The following is an 18,293-nucleotide window of genomic DNA, read 5'->3' on the forward strand; positions in this document are numbered from 1 at the left end:
GGACCGACGTTGAGGTTCCGGGTTCTCACCGCGGTTGTAGACCCCTCTCTCTTCAGGCTCCGTTCTGATCATTAGGAGCGATCCCCATTCTCCGGGATCAACTGGTTCGGTGCAGGTCGCACGCGGGGCTTCAGCCGTCAGCATGGCTGTGTCCGCTCCCGCCTTGACTACCAGGGAGCCTCCTGGCAATATATAGGGATATACCCCAATGTCCATCTCGCTCTTGGTAGTGCTGGTTACGGGAGACACTTTGCACAGTGGTCTCTCCTGTTCACCAGCTCCTCGCAACTGTGGGACAGGAAGCTCACATCCAGCTCCTCCCTCAGACAACTCGGGTCTTGCCTGGCAGAGATAGAGACCCCTCCCCCTGGTGAATATTTGGGGAGGGTCCCACAAGTTAATTGGATGCCCCGGCACAGGGGCTGAACTTTTCACAGTCCTGGGGGGCGTGGCCTCCGATTTCGCGCCCTTATCCCCAACAGGGTGGGATTCCTCTTTTGCCGCCAATTCCAGCCGTTTTCTTTCAGCTGCCTTGCGTGCGAAGTACCCTTCCTTTTTGCACACAACTCCAGCTGCCGGAACTACTTCTGGTAATTGCGCCGTCGGCTCACCAGCTCCTGGATCCACTGGACCCATGCCCACGGGGCATAACTGGAAGCCACTCCCCCTGGTTGAGATTATGGGCGGGTCCCACAACGGGATAGGATGTCCTTTAATTAAGGCCGCACCTCTTTCAGTCCTAGTGGCCGCGGTCACAGCTTTCGCCCCATACCCCCCATCAGGGCGGGGTTTCCCTGTTGGCGCCACTCCTGGCCAACTCTCTGCAAGTCCCGAATTTGCAGAATTTTCTGCAACTGGCCCACGCGGTCTCCCAGGGAGGCGGGAGCCGCCATTTTGTAAGTCCTGTTCTCCAGATACAATCTCAATGTCCTCGCTACTATCATTTAGGGTAGCACCCCGCGGTCCTAGGCAGGGCCAAAACGGTGCGGCTACAGCTTTCGCTCCACTCCAGAGCAGGCTTGAAAAAGACAGTTCAGCAACAGCTTGCTCTTCAGTGGGGCGCACGCCACGTGTGCTTTCCCCATTAACCTCCGGTCGCCATTTTGGACTATCCGCACCGCGCGGATCCTCCATTCTTGCGGTCGCCATTCTCTCGTAACAGTTATCGTACATGGGGGCTCCTCTCTGCGGGGCAGCCACCACACCGGTACAATAAAGATGTCTCTGATGCACCACCTTGTGTACCTAATGTAGGCTGGACTCATGTTGCACTACCTCAGGCTAGGCTCACTCTCTCAGTGTCTGCTGTATCTCCTTCCTCCCAGTCTGTGCTCCCTACGGTAAGAGGTCTGGAATGGGCTAGAGTACTCTGGGGCTTCCATGCAGTACTTGGGCGTCTACCTATCTTGGTCAGCCTAGCGCAGACCCTCTCCAGGATTCCTGACCACGTTAACAGGCTATCCCTTTAGGCATCCTACCAACTAGCACTGCCTCAAGGTGACTAGGACAGCTATAGCCCGGCTCCAAACCCCCCACTCCTTTCAGGCCCCTAGGTCGTCCCTGCGAACTGACACACGCCATCAGCCCCCTTGACCGCCCCTAGGTCCGTCCCAACGCAGCACAAAGTGGCAGCAGACACTTCTCCCTGTTTCCAAGTGACCTAGCAAAAGCCTGTCCTGTTGACAGGTCTATATCTCTCAGCAGCGCCTCCAAATGTAACGGGTTTTCTGGACTGGCCTGACCCACCCAATCTCACATTGGCCCCTGTGGTCTAACCAGTCCCCATTACATGGTCGTGTCTGGTGGTGCACCTGTTGGCAACAGGACTCCTGAGTCTCCCGCATGATGGTGTGTGGGGATTTGCCAACCCAGACAGGCAGCTGAGGTAGTGTGATGAGTCCTACCTAGATCCAGTGCAGCGCCTCCACCTCATCAGGGTCCCTTCGGTCACTCGGGGATGGTCCTGGCGAGGAACTCCTCTGTGGTGCCCCTCTCCGTGCAATAACTCCACACTTGCACACGAGAGTGTTGTTAATCAAGGACATCTTTATTTGTACGGTGGGCCAGCTGCCCTCCACAAGGAGTGTAATCAGCCCTCCATTGTTCAGCTGCTTCCCTCTGAAAGGTTCCTCCGTTTCTAATGGAGTTGCTTCCACCTCTCCCCTAAGGGAGATTCACCAGCTTCTCTGTCTGCCTTGTGCTGCCAGACTCACAGCTCTGCATCAGACTACTGCAACAATGTTGCAGACCTCCATGTGCCTCTTACTGAACAGAGGCAGCACAGCAACAGGAACTCCACTAACTTTAGGCAGTGCTGTGTCTTATATCACCTAGAAACAGGCACATCTCTGATGTCACTAACCGTGGACACCAGCATGTTGTCACTTCCTATGGGACATATGACACCTCACCAGGGTGTGAGGGCAAACCTCCATGATAACTACTGGCATTCCTGCATACTTACCAGGTTTACTGCCAGCATGAGAAAGAGATATGTACACCAATTTTACACATGGCTACACTTACAAACATGGCAAAGATCTGTCATCCTTCCTGCTTTCCCAATATGTGTGATTTTTCCACAACCTCCGTGCGCCCGTTTCCTGATACATTTTTGGCTGGGAGTCTTAAAAGTTAAATATGTCCAGAAACACAATGTGGCTGGCAGGGTCACTCGCCCTCTAGTGGCCGATTGTAAATTGCAACATAATCTGCACAATTAGGGAGTTGTAAAGAGGCAATCCACACTTAGGGCCTCATGCAGAGAGCAGCGCTAACAGGAAAAGCGGCATTTTTTGGCAAAATCTGCCTTTAGAAAGGCAGGTAATGGCGAGTGTAAAAAAAGCACCATTTTTTTTTTTTTTAAATCTCGCCGCGCAGCTGGCGAGAACCTAAATCTCGCCAGTTTTTAAAAGGTCCCTATTCAGAAAGGGACGATCGCTATCTAGCGGCTGTTCGCGCCAAAAACATGGCGCGAAATTCAACAATTAGCTCTGCCAACTAAAGTTGGCAAGAAGCTGGAGCTCGGCGGCCATAGGGGAGAAAAAAAAAACGGCGTATTTTTTCTAATACATTTTAGCAGCGCGCATCTCTCCATTTTCAACTGGACACACGTATTCATGAAAAAAATAGCAGATTTCTCACCTTCCTGCATATGGAGAAAAAATCTCCCCATTAAAGGTACTGTACATTTTATTTCCCTCGCCAATAATTTCCAGCGCTGCTCTCTGCATAGGCCCCTTAATCTTAATATATAAAATCGAATGGTTGGTACTATCTGCGGTGAATCTGATTGGTCCTCAGCCTCTGGCCAAGAAGATTGGTGGGTCTGACGTCACCCAACTGCCACTCTCTTCCCCCTCGGCCACACACACACACACACCTCTCCCTCCCTCCCGGCGCTCATCTCTCTCTCACTCCCGGCGCTCCGCTCATCTCTCTCTTCCTCCCGGCGCTCCGCTCATCTCTCCCTCCCTCCCGGCGCTCACCTCTCCCTCCCTCACGGCGCTCCGCTCACCTCTCCCTCCCGGCGCTTCGCTCACTTCTCCCTCCCGGCGCTCCGCTCACCTCTCGCTCCCGGCGCTCCGCTCACCTCTCGCTCCCGGCGCTCCGCTCACCTCTCCCTCCCGGCGCTCCGCTCATCTCTCCCTCCCGGCGCTCCGCTCACCTCTCCCTCCCGGCGCTCCGCTCACCTCTCCCTCCTGGCGCTCCGCTCACCTCTCCCTCCTGGCGCTCCGCTCACCTCTCCCTCCCGGTGCTCACCTCTCCCTCCCGGCGCTCCACTCACTTCTCCCGGCGCTCACCTCTCCCTCCCAGCGCTCCACTCACCTCTCCCTCCCGGCGCTCCGCTCACTTCTCCCGGCACTCCGCTCACCTCTCCCTCCCAGCGCTCCACTCACCTCTCCCTCTCGGCGCTCCGCTCACCTCTCCCTCCCAGCGCTCCACTCACCTCTCCCTCCCAGCGCTCCACTCACCTCTCCCTCCCGGCGCTCCACTCACTTCTCCCGGCGCTCCGCTCACCTCTCCCTCCCAGCACTCCACTCACCTCTCCCTCCCAGCGCTCCACTCACCTCTCCCTCCCGGCGCTCCACTCACTTCTCCCGGCGCTCCGCTCACCTCTCCCTCCCGGCGCTCCGCTCATCTCTCCCTCCCGGCGCTCCGCTCACCTCTCCCTCCCGGTGCTCCGCTCACCTCTCCCTCCTGGCGCTCCGCTCACCTCTCCCTCCCGGTGTTCACCTCTCCCTCCCGGCGCTCCACTCACTTCTCCCGGCGCTCCGCTCACCTCTCCCTCCCAGTGCTCCACTCACCTCTCCCTCCCGGCGCTCCGCTCACTTCTCCCGGCGCTCCGCTCACCTCTCCCTCCCAGCGCTCCACTCACCTCTCCCTCCCGGCGCTCCGCTCACCTCTCCCTCCCAGCGCTCCACTCACCTCTCCCTCCCGGCGCTCCGCTCACCTCTCCCTCCCAGCGCTCCACTCACCTCTCCCTCCCAGCGCTTCACTCACCTCTCCCTCCCGGCGCTCCACTCACTTCTCCCGGCGCTCCGCTCACCTCTCCCTCCCAGCGCTCCACTCACCTCTCCCTCCCAGCGCTCCACTCACCTCTCCCTCCCGGCGCTCCACTCACTTCTCCCGGCGCTCCGCTCACCTCTCCCTCCCAGCGCTCCACTCACCTCTCCCTCCCGGCGCTCCGCTCACTTCTCCCTCCCGGCGCTCCGCTCATCTCCTTCCCCGGCGAGGGAACAGGCAGTTGCCAGGCTGCAGCTGCCTCGCGGCGCCTAAGATGGCGGTGCCTGGAAGGACTCCCTTCCTCCCTCGCGGCGCCTAAGATGGCGGCGCCCGGAAGGACCCCCTTCCTCCCTCGCAGCGCCGAGTGAGAAGATGGCGGCGCCCGGAAGTAGAGGTAGGTGTCGCGTGTGTGTCGCTCTAGGTGACGTGTGTGACTGTGTGTGTGTGTGGGGGGGACACTGTGTGTGTGGGACACTGTGTGTGTGTGTGTGTGTGTGTGTGTGTGTGTGTGTGTGTGTGTGTGTGTGTGTGTGTGTGTGTGTGTGTGTGTGTGTGTGTGTGTGTGTGACACTGTGTGTGTGTGCGTGTGTGTGTGTGACACTGTGTGCGTGTGTGTGACACTGTGTGTGACACTGTGTGTGTGTGTGGGACACTGTGTGTGTGTGTGGGACACTGTGTGTGTGTGTGTGTGTGTGTGTGTGTGTGTGTGTGTGTGTGTGTGACACTGTGTGTGTGTGTGTGTGGTCCCCCCCCCTGCCTTTCACGCCCCCCCTGCCTTTCACGCCCCCCCCCCCGCCTTTCACGCCCCCCCTGCCTTTCACGCCCCCCCCTGCCTTTCACGCCCACCCCTGCCTTTCACGCCCCCCCCCCTGCCTTTCTCGCCCCCCCCTGCCTTTCACACCCCCCCCTGCCTTTCACGCCCCCCCTGCCTTTCACGCCCCCCCCTGCCTTTCACGCCCCCCCCCTGCCTTTCACGCCCCCCCTGCCTTTCACGCCCCACCCCCCTGCCTTTCACGCCCCCCCTGCCTTTCACGCCCCCCCCTGCCTTTCACGCCCCCCCCCCTGCCTTTCACGCCCCCCCCTGCCTTTCACGCCCCCCCTCTCCTGCTTTTCACGCCCCCCCTCCCTGCCTCCGGGCAACGCCGGGTATATCAGCTAGTAATATATACAGTGTTCGACAAACCTATACATTTGCACGCCCCGGGCGAGTGGATTTAACATCGTGGCGAGCTCCTATTGGCCCATGCAGCACATGTGTGGTACTAGGTGGCGAGTAGATTTTTTGGTGTATATATATATATATATATATATGTAGCCCCCTGTAAACAGCACAGGCTATACCTATGTTCCTTCTACTGTGATAAGTCCTGTTAAGATCAGGCGCCAGTAATCATCCTGGGTTTTCCCCCTTCATAGCCCTATCCTGAGTGGTAGACGCAGGCCTGGACTCTGCTGCAGGCGTGAGCAAGAGGGGAGGTTCTGCTGACACCATGATGGGAGGGGCTAGCTCTACATTTAGCAGCCCACTCCGGTGAGTGGCGGGGCTTTTTGTCGTGTTCTTCTCTTTTGATGGTTCTTCGGAAGAGAGAGAGTAGTTTAGGAAGAGTTCGAGTGAACAGTATATCGAGAGTCTAGAGTTGCTAGTTATTATGCCGTGAGCCACGAATCCTGCGGAACGGTCCGAGGAGTATCAGGAGGCTGCGGGCTCCCCGGCGCAGAGTGCCGGAAGAGAGAGAAACCGAAACGATCAGCGTCTATAGGTAGAGCTGATAGAATTATATACTGGTGGACCAATGCCATCACCCCACTGCCAGGGGTGATGGGGGAAAAATCCAAGACCCACCTCGAGGCTAACCTCGGGGGTGGGCCACGGGGTATTGACGCCCTAGCTCAGACCATCCTGTCGGAAGAGTGACTTGGAGGGAAGGAGAGATGGAAGTATTTGGGCGGAGGTGAGCTGTGTATAACCCGTCCTGGCGATTGTGTTGCGGCTGCTGGAAGCCTTATCGTTGGGATATCGTTGCTCTGTCCAATAAAGAGACTATTCTTCACCCGTAAAGACTGTGTGTGATTTGGAGAGTATAACCCTGGGACCCGGGGGGTTCTTCTATACCGGTCCTGTCCCATTGCCCTGGGAGTATAGAAGATGGAGGCGCTGCACCACTAAGAGATCATGGAGGCTATCACCCCAGAAGCCTGGTCCTGGCTCCCCCACAGCACCGCGGGAAGCTCAGGCCCTCCTGTTCCTAACAGGTACGCACCACACCGCATGTAATCAGCCCCCATGTACCCTAGACACCACCGTAGAGTCTGGGGGGGGGGAGCAGGATTACATATATATATATATATATATATATATATATATATATATATATATATATATATTAACCCTGTTTCCCCCCTCCCTATCTCATCTAGGGCTCCTTTGGGGAAAACTGCTCTGGTTACTACTCTTTGTGTGGTGCTAGCATACCTGCTGGTTCCAGGAGAGCTGAGTGGCCGCGGTGGTAAGGGGCATAGGACAAGTTAAGGACAGTATTCGTGGGTTGATCTTCTTCAGTTTTCAGCGCCTCCAGCTGCGACAGGATCCCAGGCTGTGGGATGTCAGCTCCCATCACTGCACAATATAATCCTCCTGCCCAGTAACCGACACCCAGGCAGAGAGGTCTGGTGAATAAGCAGCTTTTATTGTCACTCTCTCGCCACACTCCTCCTCTTAGTCTCCCGCAGTGCAGGACTGCTGGATGGTGCAGGCTCCATCTCTTGGGGCACTCTGTCTGGATATTGTCTAAGCCAGCCGGCTTAGAATGGCATGCTTGCCCCGCAATGGGGAAGGCTCATAGCCCTCTTACTCCCCTTAGGGAAAAAAGCCAGACATCATTCTTTCGCTCACTTCCCACCCTCTTTCTCTGGAGGATAAGCTGGACTTCCTCTCTCTACAGAGGACAGCTCAAGACTCCTCTTGCTTCCTCACCCTTTGGAGGGTAGAGCCAGACTGACTTTAGATCCTCTCCAGAAGAATCTAGAAGGGGCGGGCTCATGGACTGTACCCACCTTCAAGGCCTTGAGACACCACCTTCCTTCCTTCCTCTTCTAGGAAAGAAAAGGGGGGGGGGGGTCACTGCCCATAGATTAACCCACTACTGCCTGGAATTTATCAGGGCTTACATAGTAGTTTATCCTATGTGGGGAATAACAGGTAAGATGGGACATACCCTGTTACATATATATGTAGCCCTTTTTGTGCACCGGCTGACCCACCCAATATCACATTGGCCCCTCGTGGTCTAACCGGTCCCTTTCCCTGCAACACACCTGCTCTAAGGGACTACTGGTACTGCATAACCTGTGTGGCTCCAGGAGATCTGAGCCTCCGCTAGCTGGGAGCCTGGGGAAACCCTTACCCTTACTTGGTGCAGCGCCTCCACTTACCCAGGATCCCCCGTGAGGAAAGATAGCCCTGAGTAAGAAATACAATAACACTTATAGATAAACAATACTAACTCTTTACTTAACACACATATAACACATTACATAACATAACCATAACCAGATGCTCTACCCGCATCACATCAACCCAATGTCTGGTGTACCCCACCCAGTGTCCTGTGATCACCCCACACCCAATGTCTCGTAACTCCTACGGAGGTCGTGGGTGACTGCGCAGTCACTATATTAAGCTAGGGCCCAGTTGGTGCACATATATTACTTCAGAGATACCTTCCGAGCACTCCGATGCTCGGGACCGCAACACACTTTCTTCTAAAAGGGTCAGACGTCCGTCTGATCCTATTCCAGGTACTCTGCCGGTGGACCCCAACGAGGGTCCCACCGCTCAACGGGAACTGCAACCGGATCACGGCAACACCAACCGCGTGGGAACAGCAACCGCCGCTATCCCTATCACTAACCACTGCTAGAGCGACAGCAACCCTAACCTAGGGCCTGTCCCTGAAGAACCGCAACCTGGGATGGCTTGGGGAAAACTCCTAGGGCCTGTGGACAATAACCGCCCCCCTTCCCCTAGCTACCCAGTCTAAACTGTATCTGCTAATCCTAGCAGCCTAACACACCTGCAGCCAACATTCAGCTTACACTGTCAGCCTGCAGGGATTCACACCGTGCACACACACTGCTCGCACTGCGCACAGCACATGCAGCGACACACACCCAGACAGCTGCAATCACACACAGCCACCTGGATCCCGCAGCAATCCCACTGCTAGCACACTGTGCCTCTTTGACAGTGCCCACAGCACTCCCCGCTGTGGCACTACCAAACCAGCACTTCCCACACTCAAGGGTCACCTCCCTAGCTAAGGCGTCCCTCCTCAGTCTAAGGCGTCCCTCTTCAGTTACCCCCTACCCTTACCCGGGAATTGGGGCCTGCCTGGGGATCTAGGGAGAACCCTTACCTGATGCAGGAGCCACGAGCTCCCTGCACCCTTCCTACTCCTTCCTCTGCTCCTTCCTGACTGTCTGTTGCAAAGCCCGGGAAATGTATCTCTTTTCCCGGGCTGAGCTTCCTTCAGCCCTATTGGCCACTAGGGAGCACCTGACCTCTGCCTCCCTAAGCCTCCTGGGAATTGTAGTTCCCAGGGGCTGCCTAATGCATTGGGGCCGCGTGCGCGCTTCCCTTGCGCATGCGCGAACTCTCAATGGCCGCCGCAAGCTCTCTCTTCCCTGTCCTGCCCTCGCGCGATCTCTCTGGGGCCTTCCCTGCACTTTGCGCCTACTGCGCATGCGCGAACTAACGCGCAATGGCGGCGCCCTCTGCCTAAGCCGCCCAGCCGGTGACAACGCGATCGCGGCCTTAGCGACGGCCCGATCGCGTCCCCGGCAACCAGCCTGCACCGCTCCCTGCACTGGCCCCCACCCTCGCGAAGTGCCGGCGGGTCCGTCACAGCCTCCGGCGGCACCCGCTACCGCACGGCACTCGCGGAGGGGGGCCAGAAAGTTCAAATTTACCTCGGGGCTACATTCTCCCCCTCGCAGAATCCCAACGCCCTCGCTTGGGTAGCAGCCATACATGTTGTTATATAATGGAAAATGCATTGTAAACAGTACATTATACACAAGCAATTTCCCATTTGTACCCAACATCATTCCCGCATGGATACCCGAGGCCAGCTGAGTTTCAGATTGGAGTGCCCCTAACAGACTGGGTGAGGGTATCCCACCTTGACTCCTGTGAGTCTTTTGGAGCTCAAGACCTGTCCCTTCTGTCAAAACACCGCCTCCCCCTCGCGAAAAAAATAGTACGGGGTCCTGGGTATTGACCCTTTCCGGTTCCTCCGGTCTCGTCTCACGGGAGACAGGGAGGCTCAGTCTCTTTCCCCGATCCACCACATGGCGAACATAGCGCTCCATCGCGCACCTGGGAGAGGCTACAACTACCAGAGCGGTCTCAACAGAGTCTTTGTCCGCTCCAACCATCCCTTTAACGGTGACTTCTTCCACAGACGGCACCACTTCTTCAGGTAGGCCCGTTTGGAGACTCCTCCCACAGGAGTATGTGTCGCTCCGGTCCGCTGCACCGGATACCTGGATAAGGTCGAGTTCATTCCACGATCTGCAGAGATCTTCTGGGGGAGATACCTCCACCAGGACGCGATGACGGGGTGAGCCCATCGCCCGGGTGACCCTACCTTTGGAGTCACCAGGCTCCACGATCACCGGGGAGCTCACACCCGACACCCCTGGGGCAGTCAACTTACCCCCGTCGTTGTCGGCAGGTACTGATCCCAAGCCTGGGACCGCTGGTACCTCAGTGGTAGGCCGGACTGGCAGTTGCAGGGCACACGGGCCCACATCATGGTCTGGATCAGTTGAGACGGTTGCTTCAGTGACCTCACTGGAGTGGTCCGCCGGCAGGCGCATCACCACGCTCGGTTGGTCGCTAGAATCACCACACATGGGCGGGGGTACAAACACCTTACCCTGGCCTTCCGGAATCTGTGGTTCTGGTCTCGGTGGTTCCTGCTCGGGAACCGGGTCTGGAACCGACATCTGGGGTTCCGACATCTGGAGCTCCGCCTTCAGCGGCTCCGGCTCAGCATCTAGAAAGTCCATTGGGGCACACGGCCCCTCCACCACCTCCATCGCTGAAGTGGACAAATCAGTAGCGGCTTCACCCACCTCGGTAGCACCATCAGGCGCCGCTTTCTCCGCAGGTTCCGCCATCAGAGGTTCTGGCTCTTCCATTGGCACGTCCTCTTTGAGAGGGTCTGCAACAGTGGTCTGGACACACGGGTCCTCGGCGGCCTCTGGAAGTAGAACAAACTGGGGACACGCATCACTTACTTTAGGAGAGAGGTCCGGCTCCTCCTCTTCTTCATCGGCTGGTTCCGCCATCTGGGGCAGGACAGGCTTTAGGAACCAGGCCCCGCAACACTCACATTGGGGCTCCCATGCCAGTGCCTCCCTCCGATTACAGCCACATTTGAGGCTCCAACACTGGGTAAATGTTTCTCCATCCACCTCAGTTGACCTGAAACCTAACTGTAACTGAGATGGTTCGACTCCATCTTTAAGGGCTCCACTCAGGCAGGGGCACATTAGCATTATGACCTCCATTCCTGGCAAATTCCAGGGCTCATACACATCCGGGTGTAACCCCTGGCAGTCTCTCTCATCCTCGGGGATGGAACACTCCATTTCTGCAACAGAGTCCTCTGCCACTGGCGGTTTGGGTTGCAGGAACTGCGCCGCACAGTCAGGGCACTCGAACCCTCGGGTCAGTTCACCCACAGGACACTCACATTCATGCAGACGGCCGTGCAGGCATTCTTCCCCGTCTACCACGGTCATCGTGAGGGCGACGGCTAACTCAGGGGACCCGTCCGCCCAGCCACCAGTCGCTTTCCAGTCTCTTAATGCACACGGGCACACCACCATTGACAAGTCTAAATGGGGGGCCCGTACGACTCTATACAGCCAAGGGTGCTTTTCTCGGCATCCCTTGCTTTCCTTAGGGGGAACAGAATTGGCTGATTTCTGCTCACGACACTCCCTCCCCCTGGTGGACTCTAGAGGAGGGGCAGCACAGTCTTTTGGGGAATGTTGCAAACTCTGTTCTGAGTCACTCACAGTGTGGGGGCGGGGCTCGGGTTTTCCCGCCAGTCCTGGATAACTGTTGGCAACATTTTCCCGCGCGGCCGGGAACTTAGCACGTGGCTTCCTCCGCCTTGAGGGCTTCCCCATGGCGGAACAAAAATAGGACACAAATTTAGAAAAACATGTACAGGGCACCCCAGGTCTGATCATCTCAGCAGCGCCTCCAAATGTAGCCCTTTTTGTGCACCGGCTGACCCACCCAATATCACATTGGCCCCTCGTGGTCTAACCGGTCCCTTTCCCTGCAACACACCTGCTCTAAGGGACTACTGGTACTGCATAACCTGTGTGGCTCCAGGAGATCTGAGCCTCCGCTAGCTGGGAGCCTGGGGAAACCCTTACCCTTACTTGGTGCAGCGCCTCCACTTACCCAGGATCCCCCGTGAGGAAAGATAGCCCTGAGTAAGAAATACAATAACACTTATAGATAAACAATACTAACTCTTTACTTAACACACATATAACACATTACATAACATAACCATAACCAGATGCTCTACCCGCATCACATCAACCCAATGTCTGGTGTACCCCACCCAGTGTCCTGTGATCACCCCACACCCAATGTCTCGTAACTCCTACGGAGGTCGTGGGTGACTGCGCAGTCACTATATTAAGCTAGGGCCCAGTTGGTGCACATATATTACTTCAGAGATACCTTCCGAGCACTCCGATGCTCGGGACCGCAACACACTTTCTTCTAAAAGGGTCAGACGTCCGTCTGATCCTATTCCAGGTACTCTGCCGGTGGACCCCAACGAGGGTCCCACCGCTCAACGGGAACTGCAACCGGATCACGGCAACACCAACCGCGTGGGAACAGCAACCGCCGCTATCCCTATCACTAACCACTGCTAGAGCGACAGCAACCCTAACCTAGGGCCTGTCCCTGAAGAACCGCAACCTGGGATGGCTTGGGGAAAACTCCTAGGGCCTGTGGACAATAACCGCCCCCCTTCCCCTAGCTACCCAGTCTAAACTGTATCTGCTAATCCTAGCAGCCTAACACACCTGCAGCCAACATTCAGCTTACACTGTCAGCCTGCAGGGATTCACACCGTGCACACACACTGCTCGCACTGCGCACAGCACATGCAGCGACACACACCCAGACAGCTGCAATCACACACAGCCACCTGGATCCCGCAGCAATCCCACTGCTAGCACACTGTGCCTCTTTGACAGTGCCCACAGCACTCCCCGCTGTGGCACTACCAAACCAGCACTTCCCACACTCAAGGGTCACCTCCCTAGCTAAGGCGTCCCTCCTCAGTCTAAGGCGTCCCTCTTCAGTTACCCCCTACCCTTACCCGGGAATTGGGGCCTGCCTGGGGATCTAGGGAGAACCCTTACCTGATGCAGGAGCCACGAGCTCCCTGCACCCTTCCTACTCCTTCCTCTGCTCCTTCCTGACTGTCTGTTGCAAAGCCCGGGAAATGTATCTCTTTTCCCGGGCTGAGCTTCCTTCAGCCCTATTGGCCACTAGGGAGCACCTGACCTCTGCCTCCCTAAGCCTCCTGGGAATTGTAGTTCCCAGGGGCTGCCTAATGCATTGGGGCCGCGTGCGCGCTTCCCTTGCGCATGCGCGAACTCTCAATGGCCGCCGCAAGCTCTCTCTTCCCTGTCCTGCCCTCGCGCGATCTCTCTGGGGCCTTCCCTGCACTTTGCGCCTACTGCGCATGCGCGAACTAACGCGCAATGGCGGCGCCCTCTGCCTAAGCCGCCCAGCCGGTGACAACGCGATCGCGGCCTTAGCGACGGCCCGATCGCGTCCCCGGCAACCAGCCTGCACCGCTCCCTGCACTGGCCCCCACCCTCGCGAAGTGCCGGCGGGTCCGTCACAGCCTCCGGCGGCACCCGCTACCGCACGGCACTCGCGGAGGGGGGCCAGAAAGTTCAAATTTACCTCGGGGCTACATATATATATAGCCAGAAATTAGATGAAAATAGTAGCGCCACTTATAAACCAGTGAACAATTGAATAACCTTTAAAAATTACTATGCTCAATGATAAAAAACAATCCTATAGTACATATAATAGATAATGATATTAACTAGATAAAACACTCTATTACAAAAATATACAATAATATTGAAATATTAAATGAATAAAATGTCCAATTGTAATAGTCCAAACCCCAAATATGATCCTGATTTGGTTATACAGGAACTGATTGCAGGATCCAGGGGTCCACGTCTGCTCTCACATGGAAGAACCACTTCCAAGGCAAATTCTATAGAAACAAAAACAAAACAGAGAGCACACGCCCCATAGTGTGATCCTGTACAGTTTAATGGGGAGGGGTTGGTGAGGGGGATTAAAAACACTTACAAAGTATAAGTGAAAATAAAGCAATTTGTGACAATCATATCACCACCGATGCAGGAGCCGTCCCGTCTTGGAATCCAGCTGGAACCCTTGTGCTGTGCATCCGACAGTGTCCGCTCTTATCCGCAATCAATTGAAGTCCTCCACGCAATGTGTCATCAGAGTAGGCCTCAATTCTGATCCTGCATGCTCCAGCCATAAAGCACGCAGACAACGTGGTGACGTAATGTCGTAATTTTACGTCTCTGACGCGTTTCGTCACAATACTGCAACTTTATCAAAGGGTTTTTAAAAAATTTAAAATCCCTTTGATAAAGTTGCAGTATTGTGACTTTTATTAAAGTGCACCAACCTAAGTACACACACTTAGTGGCAGCGCTGACCACAGGACAAGGGTAGGGGTCATATTATGAACACTACAAAGGTAGAGTGTCCAAGGGCCTCACACAGACTGTGGACACGGTGTAGGGTATAAGGTGGAGGGTTACGCCTTGCATGGTGCTTGGGTAGTTGTATGCCTAGTACATATCAATATAGAGCAGGCCTGCACAATATACGGCCCGCGAGTGACTCCCTGTGCGGCCCGCGATGCCCAAGCCCGCTCTGCAGACACAGGAGGGAAGGAGCGCCAGCATTTTGACACGCTCCCCACCCCCTCCTGAGCCCGCTCTGCCGACACATTGAAGGAGCGCTAGCATCATGATGCCCTCCTCCCCCCCCCCCCCCAACCCCCTGAGCCTGGTCTGCCTATTAAGGAAGGATCGGCAGCAGTTTGATGCGATCCCCTGCAGGCAGAGAGGAGAGAAGTGACAGAGCGGAGGCCGGTCTGACTGCAGAGGGTGGGGGCGGGTTAGCTGCAGAGGGAGGGGGAGGGGGCGGGGTCTGACTGCAGAGGGTGGGGGCGGGGTCTGACTGCAGAGGGTGGGGGCGGGGTCTGCTGCAGAGGGTGGGGGCGGGGTCTGACTGCAGAGGGTGGGGGCGGGGTCTGACTGCAGAGGGTGTGGGCGGGGTCTGACTGCAGAGGGTGGGGGTGGGTCTGGCTGCAGAGGGTGGGGCGGGTTAGGCTGCAGAGGGTGGGGGCGGGGTCTGACTGCAGAGGGTGGGGGCGGGGTCTGACTGCAGAGGGTGGGGGTGGGGTCTGGCTGCAGAGGGTGGGGGCGGGGTCTGACTGCAGAGGGTGGGGGCGGGGTCTGACTGCAGAGGGTGGGGGCGGGGTCTGGCTGCAGAGGGTGGGGGGCGGGTCTGGCTGCAGAGGGTGGGGGCGGGGTTAGCTGCAGAGGGTGGGGGCGGGGTCTGATTGCAGAGGGTGGGGGCGGGGTCTGACTGCAGAGGGTGGGGGCGGGGTCTGACTGCAGAGGGTGGGGGCGGGGTCTGACTGCAAAGGGTGGGGGCGGGTCTGACTGCAGAGGGTGGGGGCGGGGTCTGACTGCAGAGGGTGAGGGCGGGGTCTGGCTGCAGAGGGTGGGGCGGGGTCTGGCTGCAGAGGGTGGGGGCGGGGTCTGACTGCAGAGGGTGGGGCGGGGTCTGACTGCAGAGGGTGGGGGCGGGGTCTGACTGCAGAGGGTGGGGGTGGGGTCTGACTGCAGAGGGTGGGGGCGGGGCTAGCTGCAGAGGGTGGGGGCGGGGTTAGTGACTGCAGAGGGTGGGGGCGGGGTCTGACTGCAGAGGGTGGGGGCGGGGTCTGACTGCAGAGGGTGGGGGTGGGGTCTGACTGCAGAGGGTGGGGGCGGGGTCTGACTGCAGAGGGTGGGGGCGGGTCTGACTGCAGAGGGTGGGGGTGGGGTTAGCTGCAGAGGGTGGGGGCGGGGTCTGGCTGCAGAGGGTGGGGGCGGGGTCTGGCTGCAGAGGGTGGGGGTGGGGTTAGCTGCAGAGGGTGGGGGCGGGGTCTGATTGCAGAGTGTGGGGCGGGGTCTGACTGCAGAGGGTGGGGGCAGGGTCTGACTGCAGAGGGTGGGGGTGGGGTTAGCTGCAGAGGGTGGGGCGGGGTCTGATTGCAGAGGGTGGGGGCGGGGTCTGACTGCAGAGGGTGGGGGGCAGGGTCTGACTGCAGAGGGTGGGGGCGGGGTCTGACTGCAGAGGGTGGGGGCGGGGTTAGCTGCAGAGGGAGGGGGAGGGGCGGGGTCTGACTGCAGAGGGTGGGGGCGGGGTCTGGCTGCAGAGGGTGGGGGCGGGGTTAGCTGCAGAGGGAGGGGGAGGGGGCGGGGTCTGACTGCAGAGGGTGGGGCGGGGTCTGACTGCAGAGGGTGGGGGCGGGGTCTGACTGCAGAGGGTGGGGGCGGGGTCTGACTGCAGAGGGTGGGGGCGGGGTCTGACTGCAGAGGGTGGGGGCGGGGTCTGACTGCAGAGGGCGGGGTCTGACTGCAGAGGGTGGGGGCGGGGTCTGACTGCAGAGGGTGGGGGCGGGGTCTGACGGCAGAGGGTGGGGTCTGACTGCAGAGGGCGGAGTCTGACTGCAGAGGGCGGGGTCTGACTGCAGAGGGTGGGGGCGGGGTTAGTGACAGCGGAGCCTGTTAGTGAGAGCAGGAAGTGAGGTGCCTGCTGCCAGGGACCAAGATGGCTTCCCCCCTTCTCCCCCAGCCATGCTCCACAGTGAAACGTAGGACACCCCCCCCTGCAGCTGCTCCTTAGAGCTAGTGGAGGTGTCAGAGGGCAGTGTGTCAGAGGGGCAGTGTGGGTGTGTCAGAGTGGTAGTGGCAGTGTGGCTGTGTGGGTCAGGGTCTGTGTCTGTGTGGGTCAGTGTCTGTACCTGTGTGTGATGTGGAGGGGGAGTATTATATGTGAGGGGGAGAAATTGGGTGTGAGAGAGAGGGGAGTCTCGCAAAGGCTGCCGACATGGGGGGGGGGGCAATGGAACAGTTGTCTTGAGCCCCAGGAAAGCACTCTACGGCCCTATAAGTTATGACCATCCTCATATCTCCCCAGCACCCCTCATCATCACCCTCATATCTGGGTTGTGGGGGGGGGGGTGATATGATGATGATCTGTGGGGGGCGCGGGGGAGAGAAGATATGATGAGGATGATGATGAGAGGTGCTGGGGGAGATATGATGATGGTGATGATTTTACCCTTGCGGCACAAATCGGTTTTCTTTTTAGCAGTTCGGCCCTTCTCACTGTACAGGGGGTGCAGGCCTGATATAGAGTGTTAAGATCGTTAAGTTGGCCAGTAAAGTGTTACTGTTATACCATACGTTGTGTGGGTGTGTATTGTACTTCGATGGGATCCCTCTCAGGTGGAGGCGTTGCACCAGTATTTGTTAATATATCACCCCAGGCTCCCAGTGGCTTAGGCTCCTGCGAGTCAACAGGTATAGAACAGCATCAGTAGCTTCTGTGTTCAGGGGAAACAGTGCTACATTTCTCTATTGTTTTAATATATTCAGCCTAAAGTACCTTTAATTGAAAATTAATTACCTAAGATATCAATCAATTCGTTCTCCGTAATCGATCAGCAAAGATCCCGCTTCCCAGGGTTCACGAAATGGCTGCATTTTAGTTTAAATCAATCCTTCAGTCAGTGTAACTCATCAGCTACAATTTATTCTTATGTAAGGTAACATTATCTATTGTTATACTTTGCAGCTGAAACTGCTGGAATATTGGCTACAAATTATCATAGACATGAAAGTATTGCAAGTATCTTGCCCTGTAGTAAGTATTATCTAATATTACAGAACTGATTTATTAAAAAAAAAAAAAAAAAACACGTAGGATATTGCTTGAATTACTTCTTTAAAATGAACTAATCTGTCTTCTTTAACAATCGTTAGCTTCCTGACGAGGAAACGGAAATAACATAGCACCGAGTGTGAACTGTTACCTACTGTTCTCCTCGTGTATTTTGTACATGCAGGAAATGCTTCTGCTTTGTCTCCTTGTCCTTCAATTTATCTCCCAAATCCCTTGGCGACCGTGGAAAGGAAGCGTGGTACATGGTACATGGCAGAGTCTGGGGCTTATGTCTGTCTGTTTTATTCAAGAGGCTAAGCCACTGCCCACACCCTAGTTATAGTAATGCATATATTCCATATCATTCCGTTTTACTTAAGACTCACTTGCCTGAAATCCTCCTCAAATTAGGGATAACTTTTTCTTTATTTTCTCTGCATCTGTTTAAATTAGGATAAGCCTCATTATACGTTGGCTGCGACGCACAACAAAACGAAGGAGAGTAGTTTGGATACAAAAATAGCTTTAATAGATGACAGGCATGTAGACCGACGTGTTTCACGCGTACTGCGCTTTCTCAAGGTCACTTCTGAGCTGGCCCCATCGGGGCTTTAAATGCTTTCCCGGCAAACAGAGCCGGTCGCGGCGGCGTCACGCATCAGCTGGCATGCTG

Source organism: Ascaphus truei, chromosome 10 (genome assembly GCF_040206685.1).
Source record: "Ascaphus truei isolate aAscTru1 chromosome 10, aAscTru1.hap1, whole genome shotgun sequence".
In the NCBI taxonomy this organism is placed as follows: domain Eukaryota; kingdom Metazoa; phylum Chordata; class Amphibia; order Anura; family Ascaphidae; genus Ascaphus; species Ascaphus truei.